At 39.7% G+C, this 19,524-nt stretch overlaps 1 long non-coding RNA gene across 1 annotated transcript in view; it reads left to right on the top strand.

Annotated features, from left to right (window-relative positions):
* The window catches only part of LOC311584732, a 207,611-nt gene extending 197,835 nt beyond the window's left edge, over positions 1–9,776 (top strand). Inside the window, exon 3 of the long non-coding RNA XR_014774986.1 lies at positions 9,641–9,776. This is a non-coding gene — a long non-coding RNA (uncharacterized lncRNA). The remainder of the gene's footprint in view (positions 1–9,640) is intronic.
* Positions 9,777–19,524: the final 9,748 nt, after the last annotated feature.

Here is a 19,524-nt window from a genome sequence, read left to right as displayed (position 1 = left end):
TATATGGCTTCCCTACCCTTGAGGCATTATTATATTGTTTGGAAAGTGTCTCTTTTGCATTTTAAGTTAATTAAAATTAAAATCAGTTAATGGCATGGATAGCTTTTCTAGTTCTTGGTAGAAATGGTATGTGATCTTTAAAGAGGATAGGGATGGTATGTCTTGAGAAAATATTATTTTTCAGTTAATTTTTACTAGATGATTTGTTATAGGAAGAGGGAGTTCAAAGTAAAATTTATGGCTACTTCCATCCTTCATTCATTCACATGTTTGTCACTAATGGTTGGAAACTATTCCCATATCTGATAAAAAAAAAACCAAGCTTAAACTCTCTCTTTCCCTCCCTCTCTCTCTCTCTCTCTCTCTCTCTCTCTCTCTCTCTCTCTCTCTCTCTCTCCCTCTCCCCCCCTCTCTCTCTCCTCTCTCTCTCTCTCTCTCTCTCTCTCTCTCTCTCTCTCTCTCTCTCTCTCTCTCTGTGCGTGTGTGTGTGTGTGTGTGTGTGTGTGTGTGTGTGTGTGTGTGTGTGTGTGAACCAACAGCATCCTATAGCCAAGAACCATAGATCTGGATCTCTGTTCACATTGCTAGAATCTAGTTTCTGTGATGACTGCTTTCAGGCATAGCTTTTTAATTGCTTCAGCAATTCTTGTTAAGCGTTTATGTTTCTTCTGAGTATTTATTTTTGATAATTCTTCAGACGCCTGAAAGTGAAAACATATCTTACAAACTTTGTTTTTAAATATATATGAAATGAAAGAATGTGAATTTGAGGTCTTTTGATGTATTAGGAGCTAAAAATGAGAGTGGTCAACCTGTCTGTGACATTTCTAACCCAGATTTAATATTTCTTATAAAATATAGCATCATTATCCAAGTCCTTTTAGGCAGGTAATGGATCTTCAAAGTGCAAAAGTCTGTTGTACAGATGGCTTATCTTTACATACCAAATAATTAGAAGCATTTTAAAGCTGATTGCCACAGTCTCCAGTACCACCAGTGACATGAATGCCACAGTTGCATTGCCTGGTCTTGTTCCCTGATAAAATGATTCTATCTGAAGTCAAGGTAATGATTTATATCAGACCCATCATCTTCTGTACCACATGGTTCTACTCTTGGTGGTCACCATAGACACCAATCAGAGGCAATCATCTTTTCTTAAGATTCACAGAAGCGTGAAGTTTTTCATTTACGTGGGCACTAAGGGCTCTCACTATTGTAGCTGATTTTGTCTTGAAGAGAGAGTTCTCGGTTAGTAATAATCTTTTGTTGTCTCAGAGCAGGAAGCCTATTGATGACTATTTGTAACCCTGGACTCTATTAGAGGCATCCTTCCTGATTTGACTTTTTTTTTCATCTTGATACCACGTTGTTGTGCTTCTCTTTGTAGGAATGTGAGGCCATTTGTCTTTGTCATCTGAGCACCTAGAATAATTTTGAATGAATATAACCATGAGGAAAGAATCAAATGAATTAATAATGCACAAACAAATGAACAGTTGATAAGGGACTAGTTCAAATATATCAGATTTTTTTTCCTGACAGACTTTATTGGAATCTGTCTGGGGAAAGATCAATGACTCACCAAGCTCACACACACTAAGCCCCATGCAATCCACCTTTAATAAGGGCTTTCATTAGCAAAGATAAGTCACTAATTATGCATGAATGATCTTAATAACACTTAGCTCATCTGCTATAAGAGAAAGGCATATTCACATGGATATGAGTTGACCAAAGTGTAGGGTTTGAATAATTCCATGGTATACTAGATCCCAGGGCTCGCATAGGATGTGCACCTCTGAGATTCGCCACAGTGGACTTCATTTTCCCATTAACCGGAAGACCATGGAAGCAAATGTTAGTTTTTCCTCGTGTCTCTCATCAGGCACCTAGAATCTTTATTTGAAGTGGAGCACAAGAAGGATGCAATATGTGTGAGCAAAGACACGCACTCAATTGCTAGTCCATTAAGATGCAGCCAGGGCTGAGTACACATGGAGGGCTTGGAACCTGAGGGCTTACAGGGGGTAAGAAACAGTTGATTGATTAAATATTTGTCTCTGAAGCAATAAAAGAATCTTAAATACTATGACCAAAACTCCAGGATGCAAGGAGAACTGTGGGGCCCAGATTTGGGTTCAAAACCCGCAGTTGCAATTGTGCACATTGAAGTTCTAACAAGTTGTAGTGTTACATGGCCAGCTTAGGTCAATTTAATTCACATCTTCTAATAGCTACGTGATGATAGAAGTAACTTCTTCTTTTGGAGGAATTTGAAAATTTCTTGGACAGTTTCTTTTTGTCTTAAAGAGTTGCTGGCATTGTGTAATAGTTTAAAAAACTGAATTAACAGAGTGATACACTTCATTTCATTAAAAACAATAAGAACTGTTGTAAATGTACCACAGTTTCTTAGTCCATTCTTCTACTGAGGGACACTTAGGCTGTTTCCATGTTCTGGCTATTATGTATAAAGCAGCTATGAACATGGTTGAGCATATGTCCCTGTTGTGTGTTAGGGCATTTTCTGGGTATATTCCAAGGAGTGGGATAGCAGGGTCTTGAGGAAACCCTATTCCCATTTTTCTGAGAAAACACCAGATAGCTTCCCAAACTGGTTGTACTAGTTTGCATTCCCACCAGCAATGAAGGGGTGTTCCTCTCTCTCCACATCCTCACCAACATGTGGTGTCATTTGAGTTTTTGATCTTAGCCATTCTGATGGGCATAAGGTGGAATCTCAGTGTCGTTTTTGATTTGCATTTCTCTGATGCCTAACGAGGATGAGCATTTCTTTAAGTGTTTCTTGGCCATTTGATATTCCTCTGTTGAGAATTCTCTGTTTAGTTCCAAGCCCCATTTTCGCAATTGGGTTGTACATTTACACTATGGAGTACTACTCAGCTATTAAAAACAAGGAATTCCCAAAATTTGTGGACAAATGGATTGACCTAGAAATTATCATAATGAGTGAGTTCACCCAGAAGCAAAAAGAGACAAACGGTATATACTCACTTATATCAAAACACTAGTCCAAGGGATACGTCCCATGAAAAACTTTACTTACCAAGAAAGTGGGTCAGAGGAGAGGGCATCCTATTGAGACTTTAGGTGAGAGTAGCATGGAAGAATGGGGAAATAGTAGGACCCACAGTGTCCTGGAAACCTACAAGAAGAACTTTATGACAGGCAGATCTGGGTCCTGGGGTCCTCCTCAAACTAAGGCACCAGCCAAGGAGAAATAGGCAGTAAACTTCGAACCCCTACCAAGACCTAGCCGACAAACACGATATTCTCCACCATTGAGTGGAGAGTGAGATCTGATTCTCACATGAACTCTGGTGCCCCTTTTCTGACCACGTCCCCTGGATGGGGAGGCCTAGCGGCACTCAGAGGAAGGATAGCAAGTTACCAAGAAGAGACTCAATATTCTTAGAGCATATATAGGGGGAGGAGGTCTCCCTCAATCACAGACATAGGGGAGGGGAGAAGGGGGAAGTGGGAGGGAGGGAAGAGTGGGAGGAAACAGGGGAAGGGCTAACAATCAAGATGTAATATGAACAAATTAATAAAATAAAATAAAAGAACTGTTGAAGCTGGTGGTGTTGTAAAGGTACCCGTCATGCAGTAGTTAGAAGTAACTTTCTTTGTCTGTAAATGAATTGGGATACTTTCGTAAATATGATCAATATTTTTGCAAAAACCCTACCATGGTAAGTATACGTATTGTATATTGCATAAGAACCAAGCAAATTTCTCCCCTTTTTCTCATGAGTGGCTCTTTTATTGGCATCAGACTGTAGATTTATTTCTGAATTCTAATGGGCTTGTTGTTGGATTAGTGGGGAGGCATCAGTCATGTGTGGCGCATGGAGGGACTGATGGATGTCTAGCCCTGAGCGACAGCCTGATTTACATTCTTTTTCTGAATACTATTAAAAAGTAAAATACTATTTTTTTATAAGTATATGCTTTCTATATCTTTTCCAGTTCATATGAGAGAGGACCAATTATTTGAATATCATAAATCTGTATTTTCAAATGCAGAGTGTTTTTGAGATATACGGGCTATGCTAGCTTATATAACGAAACATTGATTTCCATTACAACACTCTCTTTTCAGTTGCTTATGCATTCCTCAAAAATTACCTTGTTCCAAGTTAGGAAAACTGTCTTTCACATCAATGTAGTCTTTAAAAAATTGAAGATGCTTATGACTTGTATAAATCAAAGCCAATGTAAAGTTTCGGTTTCCACTCCTAGGAAGGCACTCCCTGTTCTATTCTGTGCTGTGAAAAACACATTTTATTAACAGCAACACAAGTATTCAGTGCTTCACATAAATGTCCAGAGAGTTATCTTCATGTAAGGACCTAGTTCAGGGGAACCAATACTTATGTTCTCAGTGTGCTAGCAAATGCCTTTAAAACACTTTTTCCCATAACCAGCTAGAGTTAAACCAAATTTTAGGGACTAAAGAACATTTATTTTTTTTTCTTTCTTGTTTGCTTCTCACTGTTTTAAATTTTACAAAAAAAGTTATTTTAAATTATTATTTGTTATGCTTAATATACTACCTAAATTTTCTTTACAACTACGTTTTTTCTGTTTTTGTACTAGATTAAAAATAAATATAATTCAAATGGAAAAAATTTAGATGATAACATGGAATTATTTTTAAAGTCCTGTGTATACCCCTGTATAGAAATGACCACCACTGTCATTTTGTGGGCTATTTTGCTTGTGGTAAATATGTGTTTATTTGTGTTTATTTGTTCAGAGGCTGAACTATGACATTGTTTGGATGTGCCAACTTTAAAATGTAGTGAGATCACAGGAGGCATTGGGTCTGTATCCCCCAGGGCAGTTTGCTATAAAACCATCTGCATCTCAGAAGTTGGAGCTCCTTGCTTCTTGCTCTTTCACATTCCATCACAACCTGAACCACAGGGTCCCTGGCCTGATATTGAGCTGATGCTAGCGGAGTGGCTATGGCCTTCTCAACTTCTACAAACGTGAGAATATAAACTACCCAGTCTGGAGTAATTTGTTACAGTAACAGAAAAAGCACAATGCATGTACTGCTGAACGAAATTTGAAATGTAATAATATCAACCACAGTGTTTAATCTTAATATAGCCAGACAGCCTTTTGTGCTATGATATCTTCTTCCTTGGAGGGTTACTGGCAGGAAATGCTACCCCCTCATGTACATATAATCCCCCCCCCGTCTCTCTCTCCTGTATTCTTACCTGTCTTTCTTAGTCATTTTCAATGATAAATGAGAAGAGCTCCATTGCATAAAGAAATTACCAGATATTCAAGAGGAACTCATTATTGCCTTCATAAGCTTGGGTAAGGACGTGGTAAAGACTAATGATTACACGACTACTTACTTGCTTTGTTGTTGTTTTCAATGTATATTTTATTTATTATAATTTCTTCACTTTATATCTCAATTTTTATCCCCTCCCTCTCTCTTCTGCCTATTCCTCTTCTCTAAACCTCTGATGGGGGAGCCCTCCTACCCCAACTATCTGACAACAGCCTATTAGTCTCATCAGGATAGCCTGTACCCCCTTCCTCTGTGTACCCACTAGGCCACCTTGCCAACGGGCAGTGACCAAATCGTGGGCAGCTGAGTGCATGTCAGAGGCTCAGCCAAGTCCCCTCAACACAAACACACATGGAGAATAGACTTTCCATTGGCTATATCTGAACAGGGGGTGTAGGTTCACTGCATGCATTGTCCTTGGGTGATGCATCAGTTTGTGCAGGCCCCCTGTGTCTAGATCTGCAGGCCTTGGTGGTTTCCCTGTGGCACTCCTGCATCCTCCTGGGCCTTCCATCCCCTAAACTCGTCCCTACAACCCTTAGCGCTTGGCCCAGAGCCTAATTTCAAGTATCTGTCCTGATCCCCCACTGGGTGGAGTCCCTCAGAGAACATTTATGTTGAGTTAATATCCACATATAAGTATATACCATGTATGGGTACTATGACTAGGAATAGGGTCCCAAAAGTGTGGTTTCAACTAACCCATGAACGGGGAGCACAGACGCCAGGAAAGCCTATCAAATCTAGGTACACATTTGAAACTTTGGGACCTATGGTTTTGGTAGCTGGGGAGGGGAGCCCCAACATCCAGGACAGGGGGAGGGATCTGAAATAGGTGATAGGTGGGAAACTTAGGCTGTTGGTTGGCAGTACTTAATCTGGACTCCATTTGACCTGAGAGGTGGATTCAGGTGGGTTTCCTGTAGCTTCCAAGAATCCCTTTTAAGTTTACAAAGGGATGTCAATTTCAGACATGTTAGCACTTTAGACATGTTACCATTACCATTGTTCATAGTCTGCAGTGCAATAAGCATCGTAGAAGAAAGCAGCAGACACACACCACTTGTTAACAGCATACATGTTCTTTAAGGTGAGCTCAGGGAAGGCAGAAGCCTTACAGATCTTTCTGACATCAATGAGATGGTAATGTGTGGTGTGCTCAGGGAGGGCAGAAACCTCCTATAGAACAGAAGAACAACAGCTTGCTTGGTCTTTATTTTCTGCATAAGTACACATCATGGAAGAGAGGCGTCTTCCCTCTGTCCAGAAACCTGGATGTATGTAAGTCAGGCACAACTAGAAACAATTCAAGTCTATACTTAAAAGACAACCCAAAGGAAATTCAAATCTTGAAGCTATGATAGTGGATCATACAGTGGAATGTTTGGTTTTGTTTTTTACCAGAGTTAGATATTTAATTAAGCTTCTGTATCCTTAGGCCATTTTCCTATTTATCAGGAGAAACATGTGAGACTGCTGGAAGCAGTCACTATCCTTTAGCTAAAGGAGTAGAGAAAAGAATGTGTTGGAGACCTGTTTTTTAAGTCTGGTAACAAGGCAGACTGGTTCTAGACCTGACAGTAGCAACTCTACAAGTGAGGCTTAAGGCCTGGTCCCCTGCATATGAAGTGGACTGAGAAGGTGTCTGAAGCCTCCCCTGACAGAAGTTGGCAATGTGACCGTGGGACCTGAGTGTGTGGTTAGAACAGACCTGCAACATCACCTTGGGCTCCATGAGGGTGGAGGAGGTTGCTGAATCTGGGAGCCCTCAGTCCTCCACCAGGCCGAGGACTCAAAGGATGGAAATTTCTGTGGTGCTCTAATTAGGCCCCTGTGTCTGGGCACAGAGGGCTAGTTTGCATGGGAGCATTTCAACTTCCAGAGGCCAGTCTTCCAGCAGGCAGGGCATGGTCCATTGAGGCAGCTGTGGGGCCACTGTCTCTCCTGGCTGCATTTTACACAGGTCCCTAGTGGAGATGACTCAGGCTGGATCCAGGCAGGAGAGGGCATCTTAGACCTCTGTTTCCTCTGTGGGGATGCTGCTAGCCTCAGGGCCACAGCCAAGGCCTGGGCCTGCAGCAAAGTTTTCTGCTGTAGCTGAGCCTGTCGGGAAGGCTTCTCTCGAGGCTTTAAAGACTTTAAGAATCGTTTTTTACCAGCCCCTTTGTGGGGGTTCAGGGACCATCCTTAGGACTTTAGTTAACAAGGCAGTGAGACCACGACTATCTCAAGATTATCTACACAGACAAACTTTGTTTTCAGTTACATTTGTTTAACTCTGAAGACGTGTACAGGATGCTAAATAAAGCTTAATCCTGCAATCAATTGTATTGGTTCTTAGCATGACTAAAAATATATTTCTGAATACATTAAAGGAATTGATAATTTATAAGATCTTAATCATTAAAGACTAGGACTTTATGTTTCATTCCCGTTAGGCTTGAGCCTTAAAAATCATAAGCATAATCCATAAAGAGATTGGGACCCTTTTGACCTTTTTATGGCATAGCATTATGCAGCATTAACAGTTTCCTATATGATTTAGTTTACAAAGTGTCTAAAGCTTATTATAGAGTAGTAACAAAAGAAAAAAAACTAAACTTATTTTAAGGCAGTGATTTTTAACCTTGTGGGAATGAAGGTGTGGCATCATAACCAACATCTGATATTGTAACACATGAACACCTCTAGGGTTAACATAAAAGTATCTTTGGAATCAGCAATACAGTAGAACATTATAGAATAACCTTAAAATTACATTTGAATTTACTATACCAAACCCATTGGCCAGGAAGCCTGGAGATAAAGCCCCAGCACAGACAGCTGGCAAGAGGAGAAACAGCATTCATTTATTCATGCATCTAGGAACTAGTAAAGATATACATTTTAAATTAGCTTGTTTTTTAAATTTTAATTAATTTATTAGATTAAAACTCAATTGTTATCCCATCATTTGTATCCTTCTGTTCCTCCCTCCCTCCTGTTTCATCCTATTCCCCTCTCCTAGGTCTATGACCGAGAGGGAACTCCTCCCCCATTATATGGTCATAGGCTATCAAGTCTCATCTTGGTAGCCTGCTTATCCTTTCTTTGAGTGTCACCAGGCCTCCCCATCAAAGGGAGGTGGTCAAATATGAGACATCAGAATTCATGTCAGAGTCAGTCCCCACTCTCCACATAACTGTGGAGAATGTCCTGTCCATTAGCTTGTTAATTTGAATAGACCTTTATAACTGTGAAGTTTCACCATGATCTAAAAACATTTGAATGAGAGTCTAATAATATATATGTATACATATATATGTATATATATAATGTTATAAAAATATAATTTTTAATTTCTATAAAAGTCCATACCAATTTGAAAGGAGACTTGTTGCTTTCTTAGTCTAAAAGGAGATAAAATGATAAGCAGAACGTTCATTAGGACTATGAGGCTTTATAAATGTTGTTTCATAGCATGTGGTCATCTTAAGATGGTAGAGTCACATGACAGGTATTTAAAGCATCTGTGTTGATTTATCTTTAAGTAAGTTGCACTTAAGTTAGACACATATACACATGGAGTTGACACTTTGGCATGGTAGAGCAGAGTTTAGGTATCTGGGAATCATTTGTCTGAAGAATTTGGAAATTTGGAAAAATATAGGTCAATTATTGGCTTTGAATGAGGCCAGGTTTATTGTAGCAGAGTCCATTGAAGAGGGGAGTGCATGCAATGGCTTCTGTAGGCCAACTGAGGGAGTAGGGGTGGAGTGGCGGCAGCAAGCAGGGTCCACCTCGAGCAGGTGGAGCCGGAGCCAGGTGGGAAATCTCTAAGTAGAATTTAGGATTAGATTCACAGACAGATGGTTTGTACATACCTGAAAAAGTGGTCTGAAGAAAATAATTCAATGAACATTTAAATAGAAGACCACACACACACACACACACACACACACACACACACACACACACACACACACACACACACACACGAGGTTTGGGCTTGGATTTTCAAAACTGGGGGATGCTCTCAACTGACCCTACTGGCCCAGCAGTAACCCGTAAGTGCGTCTGTCTGAATTAGTGTCCCTTTCTTGTCTCCGTTGTTCTGAGCCACAGATAAACACCAAGCCACATGGAAGTCCTCCAAAGAAAATAAACAGCCCTTAAACCAAGGGTACATTTAATTTCAACCCTGAGAGTCATAAGTCAAATGTCTTGCAATCTAGAGAGGTGCTCTGTCCTGTCTTTGGTCTGCCTGCAACTGTACCTACTGTTATTGCACTTTGCTAGGTCAGGATCTCGTGTTTCTTTCAGATTCCCATCAAATGCTCTGCAAGAAAAGCTGACCAGACAACTAACGCACGGTGAAATCCTGGGATAATTTCCTATTTATTCCTGTGAACTGTAAATCTGGATTCCACACAGGGGTTCTTGTCTCACGAAGCTAATGGCTACGAGTTTCTACTGAAAAGGTCACTGTGAATTGTGTTGGTTTACAAACACGCCTTCCTCTGTGCTCCTCCAAGTCTGTGCAAAGGAGAATCGTGTAATCTGTTTTACGGGATCTGTTTAAATTTACTGCTGTGCAATCAAAGCTGTTCATATACATCTTTTGGTCTTCCTTCTTTTTAATTGAGGTTTTTCTGTCCTTAAACTCTAGCTAATTCCTGAAACTGTTTTGTTTTTCTTATACATTTTGGCAAAATTACCTTAAAGATTCTCATGGAAGCCGTTAACGTCCATCTTCTATTGGAACACTGCGACTCAGCTTCCTGGCCTCGTGGAGTGCGTAAAGTTCCTCCTTTCACATCTGTGATTCCGTGTCTTCATGGGCATCATGCGTAGTCAGTAGAAATGCAGGTCAGGCTGAGGTACTTAGGGATTTTTGCCTGGGCACTAGGTGATTCCCTGGGACTGTTTTTCATGCTTCTCTTGGGCAATTTGAATGTCGCCTTCCTAACACTTGGTTGGCTACTGTTTGCTCTTATCTCTGCCCTCCTGGCTGCCATGCACTGAGTTAGGAAATGAAGTCAGCGAGATACTCCCATTGCATCCACTAAGAGTAAATAGATATCAGGGAGAGGATGTGAACCCTGCTGGAAACAAAATGCATGGAATATATTTCAGAGCATAATATTGAGAAGACTGTCCCGCAGAAGCGTAGTGTAATTTAGATGCTAAAACTTTTCAGTTTTGATTTCAGGCTTCACAATGCTACTGGTTAATATATTTTTGGAGAGCCCTGGCTTGCTTTTTAAAAGTTGGGCAATTATTGAAAGCTTTAAAACTATATAGGATACTTAAGCAAACAAAAACTATCATAAGAAAATTGTAGACTCTCTAAATCTGAAGAAAAGCAATTATTTTGAAAATACTTTCAAAATTATCTTTTGATTTTTAAAAGCCGTACTGTTCACCAAACAAATACATGCATATGCAAAATATAAGCATTTTGGTCATAATAACATAATTTCTCCCGGTTCTAATTGCCTAATTCCAAGACAAATTTTTTTCTTCTTTATGAGTTCATAGTTCTATGACATATATAATTTACACTTACATTTCTATGTTCTCACTGTGGAGTGTGAATCCTTCATCTAAACATGCAGGTTGACCTCCCATATGAAGAGAGACAGGTTGTATTTTCTGAGAATATTTCCATGACTCACATACTGAATTTTGTCCTGATCCTCCAATTTTTACCCTTAATTTATTCCATAACCCTTTCAGCATCATTGTTGTTATAATGAGGGCGGCATCTCTCACCGTGGCTTCCTGCAACACTGTACCGTGTGGATTCAGTGTTTTGCTTGACATGTATGTAGCTGCCTGTTCCCATTCTCTAGGCACCAGGCATTCAGGCTGCCTTCCTAAGAAGGCTGTTTAAAGACAAGAATGCTTTAAATTCTCGAGCTTTCTTGCAGTTCAGTTCCTGAGCGACATAGTGCTTCCAAACTCTGGAAGAATTGCATTCCAAATTCCGGCTGACCAGTTACCCACTGTGGCTGCTGAACTTCTGCCACCCTCAAAGGCACTTTCCGTGGCACCTGTGGATTCTTCATGCCACTGACTTCAGATTTGATGTTGCCATAAATGACTCTGTTTGCTTTCTTGATACTTTTGGGGGACATCGTCCCAAATGATTTCTTCAGAAGAGATATATATCCAATTTATTTTGTGCATTAAATCCATCTTTACCGTCTTCATATTTTATTGTTATTTTATTCCAACAAAAAACTCTGGATTATAATTCAGTTTTCCTTGGGTTATTTCATGTTTCTTTTTTTAAAAAAAACATGTGATTTCTTTAAATATGGTGCCATATTTTGTTAGAAGAAAAGTTATTGTCATATTATGTGGGTGTGCCCATTAATACGTATCTATCCAATGTGAGTTCTATAAAGTCTATTTATTTAAACAAGTCATAGACTTTGTCTAACACAGAATTTGGTAAAAACATGATATGAGTAGATAACTATTCTAGGGAAAAATCCAGAACTAATTGGAACCAAACTTCCCATATAAAAACTCAAACAGGACCTAAATAAAAGTCCCAAGGAACCATCAGGTTAAAATCCAAAATCTTGCACATTGCCTCTTTCTGTGGTGCTGTGATTGCTCTAAATAATGGTAGTTATGTGAAGTGAGTACTGAGTATCTGGGATCAAAACAAATGTCGAAGTTAAAATTACATATGTGTGTGTGTGTGTGTGTGTGTGTGTATGTGTGTGTAAGTTACATTGTAAGGACTGTGCAGTTTGTATTTATATATTTATTTAACATCTTTTAAAAGGAAGCTATGAATTTGAGAAAGAGCAAGAGACTGTATGAGAGGGTTTGAAGAAAGAAAAGGAAGAGGAAAAATTATATTTTAATTTGAAAAAATGTAAAATTATTAATAAAACAGAACAAACTGTGGTATTTAACAAAAAAATTCTCTTCCAAGCAATTTTTTTAGATTAAGACATTTAATTTGTGCAAAATCTGGGAATGATGTCTACCATACCAAAGCTCAATTTTTTAGCTGTTGTTGTTAAATAGACAAATTAAATCAAGGGACTAGATTTTTTTAAAAAAGTCTTCTAAGTTCTTTCTGCACTCTTTGAGTAAATGCAACATGTTATGCTGCTTACTTGAAGGTGTGCTGTGGTTCATTGTATCCTCATCACAGAGATGTACCAAAGCACCCACAGTCAATTTGTGACATTTCACCATTAAAAAAATGCTATACCCTCTGCTTAGCTCTACTTAAGATGGTACATGTTTCGTAGTTCTTCCTGCTCTATGTAGTTATTTTTTATGTGTAATAATATAAATGCATATGTTAGAAAATAAACAAAATAAAAATGAAAAAAAGATTGTACATGCTTGTTTCAGTGCACATACATGGGATTATTGTAATACGTGGCCTTCTATGACTGACTTCTATCCTGCCTGCAAGGTGCAGCCAGATTGTAAGTTGCATCAGACATGCCTTCCACTTCTTCTAAGTAAGATTCTACTGTGAAGGTATACTAAACTTTGATTATCCATCCATCAATCAATGGACACTTTGGTAGTTTGTGCATCTTGGCTATTAATGCAGTGAACATTCACCTTAGGTTTTAGTACAAGACTCGTGCCTTCATTTACTTTGAATGTGGTATTGATGTACTGTTGTTGGGCCTAAGTGTAACTTTATGTGTAATCATTTAGTAAAATACTGGGATTCTGTCACCTCATCCTATTATATCCTAAGAGCCATGTGAACACTTAGTATTAGCATGCTTTAATGGAAGCCACCATGCTTATGAAGGGCAAGTTCAGAGATTTTTCGTTTCCCTGATGAAAATTACAAGTGCTTCTTTTCACAAGTGCTTGTGGGACATTTACACATCTGTTGGAAGAAATGTGTATCCACATTCTTTCATAGATGTTTGGCTATGTATATTATTAAGTTACAAGTTTTATTATATATTATATATACAAATGACTCAGATTTACAATAAATTGCAGAGATTTCCTCCCCCACCCCTACCTCTCTCTCTCTCTCTCTCTCTCTCTCTCTCTCTCTCTCTCTCTCTCTCTCTCTCTCTCTCACACACACACACACACACACACACACACACACATTGTTTTTGATAACCCTTTTGAAGGTCAAATTTTCAGTTGTAAGAGCCCATTTCTTTTTTTTTTCTTTAGTTGCCAGTGGTTTTTGGTTTATATCTAAGAATCTGTAGACGTTAATTGTAAACTCCACAGTGGCTACTGTGAAACCATAAAAATAAATTAGTGCTTACCAGCCTTTAAAAATTCAATTATTGAAGCTGGAGAGAAGACCCAGCAGTTAAAAGTGTTTATTGCTCTTAGAGAGGACTTGAGGTCCGTTCATCTCAGGCAGCTCCCAACTGCCTGTCACTGTAGCTCTAGGAAATCCTACACCCTCTTCTGGCTTCTACAAGCATTCACATAGGTATAGCATCCATGCACAAACAGACACACACTTCACATAAATTAAATGTCAATTATTTTTATTTAGTAGCTTATGTGATCTATAACACCTGGGTTCACATTCTATATAAAATAGTATTACTGCTTGTATATGGTATTATTTACATGAACAAGGTGTTTTCTATAGCATTCATTAAGAAAATTATTCAGAACAGTAGGCTACAGTGTAGCTATGCTTAAAGCATATGTAACATGGCCATTTTGTGTCTGTATATGGGTTCTTTAGACAAGATTACTCAAAATGTAATAGTGGAATTAATTTATTTTACTTCTCATTTGTAACAACAGCTGTGCTTTGAACATATATATTCTCTGTGTTTTATAAGACTTCATCTTATTCTTATGCTTAATAAATATTAAAAGAAAATCAGTCCCTGCAGTGTAGAATCTGCTTTAGGGTGTTTCCATCTTTGTTTCATTTTCTTGAAGCCTCATCATCCCCACCTGTCTTTATTTATTACCTATCAAGTGATCCTTGTCCTCCCCGCCTCTGACATTCTCACTGAACTTAGCCTGAGAGACACTATTCAATCATGTTGCCACAAATGAAGTTGTACTTGTCATTTGAGGACAGGTGCTATAATAAAAAATATGAAACAAATGTAGGAAGGATCAGGAGAAAGTAAGCAAACATGGGAGCTTGGAAGCCACAGCTTGGGGATTTTAAAGGAAGCAAAGAAGAACTGAAAGTTGATCAAGGGTCAGTTCTCAGACACAAGCAGACCGTGGATGTCACGGGGCATCAGTGTTAGAAAGGAGGGACTTTCCTATCAGAGGCAGCCACGCCCTGGCCAAGAGGAGCAAAACCCTGTGGATAAATGCCCCTTAAACGCAGTATGTACCACAGTTTCTTTATCCATTCTTCTGCTGAGGAACAACTAGGCTGTCTCCGTGTTCTGGCTATTATGAATAAGGCTGCTATGAACATGGTTGAATAAATGGTCTTGTTGTGTGCTGGAGCATCTTCTGGGTATATTCCAAGGAGTGGAATAGCTGGGTCTTGAGGAAGCCTTATTCCCAGTTTTCTGAGATAACGCCAGATAGATTTCCAAAGTAGCTGTCCCAGTTTGCATTCCCACCAGCAATGAAGGAGTGTTCCTCTCTCTCCACATCCTCACCAGCATGTGGTGTCGCTTGAGTTTTTTTTTTTTTTTTTATCTTAGCCATTCTGATGGGTGTAAGGTGGAATCTCAGAGTTGTTTTGATTTGCTTTTCCCTGATGACTAAGGACCTTGAGCATTTCTTTAAGTGTTTCTCAGCCATTCCATATTCCTCTGTTGAGAATTCTCTGTTTAGTTCTGAGCCCCATTTCTCAATAGGGTTATTTGGTTTGGTGGTGTTTAATTTCTTGAGTTCTTTATATATTTTGGATGTTAGACCTTTGTCAGATGTAGGGTTGGTGAAGATCTTTTCCCAGTCTGTAGGCTGTCACTTTGTTCTATTGACAGTGTATCTGGAATACTACTTAGCTATTAAAAACAAAGAATTTCCAAAATTTGTGGACAAATAGATTGAACTAGAAATGATCATAATGAGTGAGTTAACCCAGAAGCAGAATCAAATGGTATGTACTCACTTATATCTGGACACTAGCCCAAGGAGTATATCCCATGAAAGTCTTCACTTATCAGGAAAATGGGACAAAGGAGAAGACTTTCTATTGGGATTCTAGGTGAGAGAAGCAAGGGAGAAAGGGGAAATAGAAGGATCCAGAGGGCCCTAGAAACATAAAAGAAGAACATTATAATGGGCAGATCTGGACCCAGGGGTCCTGCTCAAACTATGGCACCAGCCAAGAACAAAATATGCAGTAAACTTCAAACCCCTACCCAGATCTAGTTGATGGACAGGACATTCTCCACTGTTGAGTGGAGAATGGAGACTCACTTTCACATGTACTCTGGTGCCCCATATTTGACCACATCCTCTGGATGGGGAAGCCTGGTGGCACTCAGAGGAAGGATAGCAGGCTACCAAGAAGAGACTTGATACCGTATGAGCATATACCGGGGGAGGAGGTCCCCCTCAGTCACAGTCATAGGGCAGGGAAAATGGGAGGGAGGAGGAATGGGAGGATACAAGGCAAGGGATAACAATTTAAATGTAATATGAATAAATTATAAAATATATGTAAAAAATACACATAGGGGGAAAACATAGTATGGTTTGCAGCTTTCAACTATGGAAACATAGGAAAAACACACTTCACATCTAAGACTATATCCTGAGGAACGATATGACTTGTAATCTCAGAAAAGAAAAGCAGCAATGACCCACACAACTCTGTACCTTAAAACAGAGTTGGAAAAATGAGTATCTTGTATCTTAGGCTCCTGTCTGCAAGTATAGTAAGTAGAATATCATTAATAGTATCAGAGGTAGACTCTCTCTCTCTCTCATGGCATGGGTCTCAACTGCACCAGTCACTACTTGGCTATTTCTTCAATTTCTGCTTCATTTTTTTTCCCTGAGCGTCTTATAAGTAGGGCTATTAGTAGGTCAAAGGTTTTGTGGCTGGGTTGGTGTCCCAATTCCTTCGCTGGAAGTCTTGCTTGGTTACAGGAGATGGTCTATTCATGTTCTATATCCCCCATTGCTGGGAGTTTTAACTAGGGTCCCCCTCATAAATTCTAGGGAGTTTCAATTTTCCTAGTATGGGACCCTGCTATTAAGGCCAAAGTCTTGCTGTTCCAGATAGCCTCTGAGCTTGGTATAGGATGACCGGCTCCCTTTCTCTGCTGGGTTCCCTCTCCACCTGATCTGGACAATCACAGATCTTCTAAGGAGCATCACAGAGCCCTCAGGGAGATTACAAGACTAACCCTTTCCTGATAAGAAACTCATTCACCAAGCACCCCTTCTGTGCTAATGAGATGTCTTGATATCTTGGCTTTCAACCAGTGACCTTTAACTGTACTTGGTGTTTTTTCACACCCCTAGGATAATTAAGTACCATGTTCCCCTTCTTAGTATAGGAGTGAAATATCCCTGGAGCCTCTAGCCCCAACAAGTCCAACACATTCACCCTCAAAACCCCTCCCACTGGCCAAGGTTTTTAAGTCTCTGTATTGAAGAAAATACATAGACCAGCATCATCTATTTTGCCATGACTGGCTGAGAGTTGTCACTTATTCTGGGGGAAGACTGGCTCTCCTTCTCCCTGAAGAATTCATCGCTGGACCTCTGGGCTTAGCCACCAGTCAGTCAGCCATGTGCTGCTGGCCACTGCAAGCTTCTGCTATCACCACCATTCACCGGTGTGTCAGCACAGATCGCTGCTGCCATCTTTCTAGTGCTGCTCTGCCTACCACAGTGCTCATCTGTGGGAGCAAGTGGCTGACTGTCCCTGAAGCAGCCATTTTGTATACCTAGACAAAACTGGGCTTCTGCCTCTGTTTCTCTCTGCTCCTGAGATCTGAGTGAGCCTCTACTATAGGCTGCTGACTTCCCTAAGTCAGGCTGGGCCCTTGCTGCTACCTGGCTGGGGACTTGGAGCCCTGAGCTCCTTTGGTCCTGTGTTTCACCCTGTTCTGGCCTGGAGCCTGCCCTTCTGGTTTCATGCTCAGAGGGCCCAAGGTTCCCTGGAGAGTATCCAACAGAGCCTAGGAAGAACGTCCTAGGTTCTAGCTCAATGATGTCCCCAGATGATGATTAGCCAAAGATGTCCCACCACCAATTCCAGTTTTCTCTTCCTATACTCTCTACCTCTGTCCTCCCTCAACTTGACCCCTCCTGTTTCACTCCCCACCCCTTCCACCCAGTCCCCTCCCTGTGTCCACTGCAGATGTCTATTCTATTTCTCCTTCTCAGTGAGATTCAAGCATCCTGCCTTGGGGGGTGGGGGTGGGGATAACAATCCACAGACCCAAAGAAGCTAAGTAGCAGTACATTATTTTAAATTAGAATATATATATATAAATTCAAGCATGGAAGTTGTTAGTTAGAGCAAAGGAAGTTTGGAAGCAGACCATATCAGTGTGAGAACTTGAGCATGTGTGTCATGATCCATATACAGAGATCTACCAACTGTGGATACATCTGAACAAGGTATGATTACACAGAGGTCTGGTTACATATACAAAATTCTTTAAAATTATTGGTTGATCCAATGGAATTGTCGGTTGTCTCCTATTTTTATATTATACACTGGTGTCTATTCTTCCAATCAAATGCAATTTTTCTTATGAGTTGAAGAGCCAGAAATTAAAAAAAAAAAACATTTTTATAACTGATAAAGTGTTTCTCATCTGTTCCCTAAGTGTCTTATGCGTGCCATTAGCCAAGGATTCCTCTTAGTAAATGGTTGTTTAAAGTGGGAAGGTCAGGAAAGTCTGCTGTCACAGATCTGCAATCTTGGGAGGCTTGAGGATGATCTCAGGTTCAACTCCTGTATGGGACGACACAGTGAATTCAGTGTCAATCTAGGCCACATATTGAGGCCCTGAATCAAATAAAAAATACATACTATGCTGAGGGGATGTAACTCCATGTTTGGGTGCCTGTTTCTTATGCTCAGGAGCATATATTCAACCCCGAGTGCCATCTCCAAAAATTAATGGATAGAATGGCAGAGGAAACCAAGAAGGTGGAATGAGCAGCCATGACAGAGCAACCTGCATTAGGTACTGAAGCAAGTGGATATTTGTGAAAATATCGGCAAGTTAAGCCCAGTTGTATAGCTGTTAAGAGTATGCCATTAGTGCTCATTGTCTGGTACAGACACATGTACTATGGCTGTAGAATATGCTAACAAGAGGAAGACATGGGAGTTGGTAACTTCTAATTGATACCTTTACCTACTAAATAGCATGGCTGTGAGGTTCATAGTCACTCAGGAAGCTGATTGACTCAGGATGCTGAGTCATTGAATAGGAGGCAGTTGTATTAAGGGAACTGTGTCCTAGAGACAGTGTTCTGTCTCATGGTTGCTTGTTCCCCACAGTGGTTGTTACCATGGCCTTCTATGCATCCTTCCTCTTGTGGTGGGTCAGGTCTTTCGAGAGTCTCACACTGGGTTCATAGACCTCCCTGGGGTCACTTGTGTTTATTTCTCTCCAGTGTGTTCTTGGAGTGCTGGCTCTAAATCTCTTTTATTGAAGTACAAGGCACATTTCATGGAATATATTATTCATGAAAACAATGTGTCCTCAGATTTCTTTTCTTATATTTCAAGATAGTAAAACAGCTTGTTAATTATTAATAAGCACATTCGTGAATGATTAATAAAATTATTAATGATTAACAAAAAAAACTCTACCTCCAAAAACTTTTAAATGAAACAAAATTTATACAGTTTTTGGAACAGCTGTAGACATATTGACATCTCAGAGTCAGGCTACATTTCAGTTTCTCAACATCAGCATTTGGGGGATATTAATAATACAAGGGAGCTGTAAACTGTGAGTTTGATGCCTGGCTTCTTTCACTTATAACAGTGTGTGGTTCCCTCCCTCTGTGTTGTCTTTTGTATCAGTTCTTTTGTTCATATTATTTCTGATGGGCAATCCATTCCCATAGTATAAAAGTCCCAACATCTATGTACACATCCTCACATAGATGAAAATTGACATCATAACATTTGTTGGCAAGTCTTTTTGTGTATATGATAATTTTTTTTGATTAACACAATTTTCTTAATTCTTTGAATTTATTAAAATAAATGACATATTCTTTTAGAATTAATCTCTGACTTATTAGTTTCAACAATG

The sequence above is a fragment of the Acomys minous genome (assembly GCF_964271855.1).
Source record: "Acomys minous genome assembly, chromosome: 15".
In the NCBI taxonomy this organism is placed as follows: Eukaryota; Metazoa; Chordata; class Mammalia; order Rodentia; family Muridae; genus Acomys; species Acomys minous.
The sequence above is the reverse complement of the archived record's forward strand: the minus strand, read 5'-3'. Positions and strand labels throughout refer to the sequence as shown.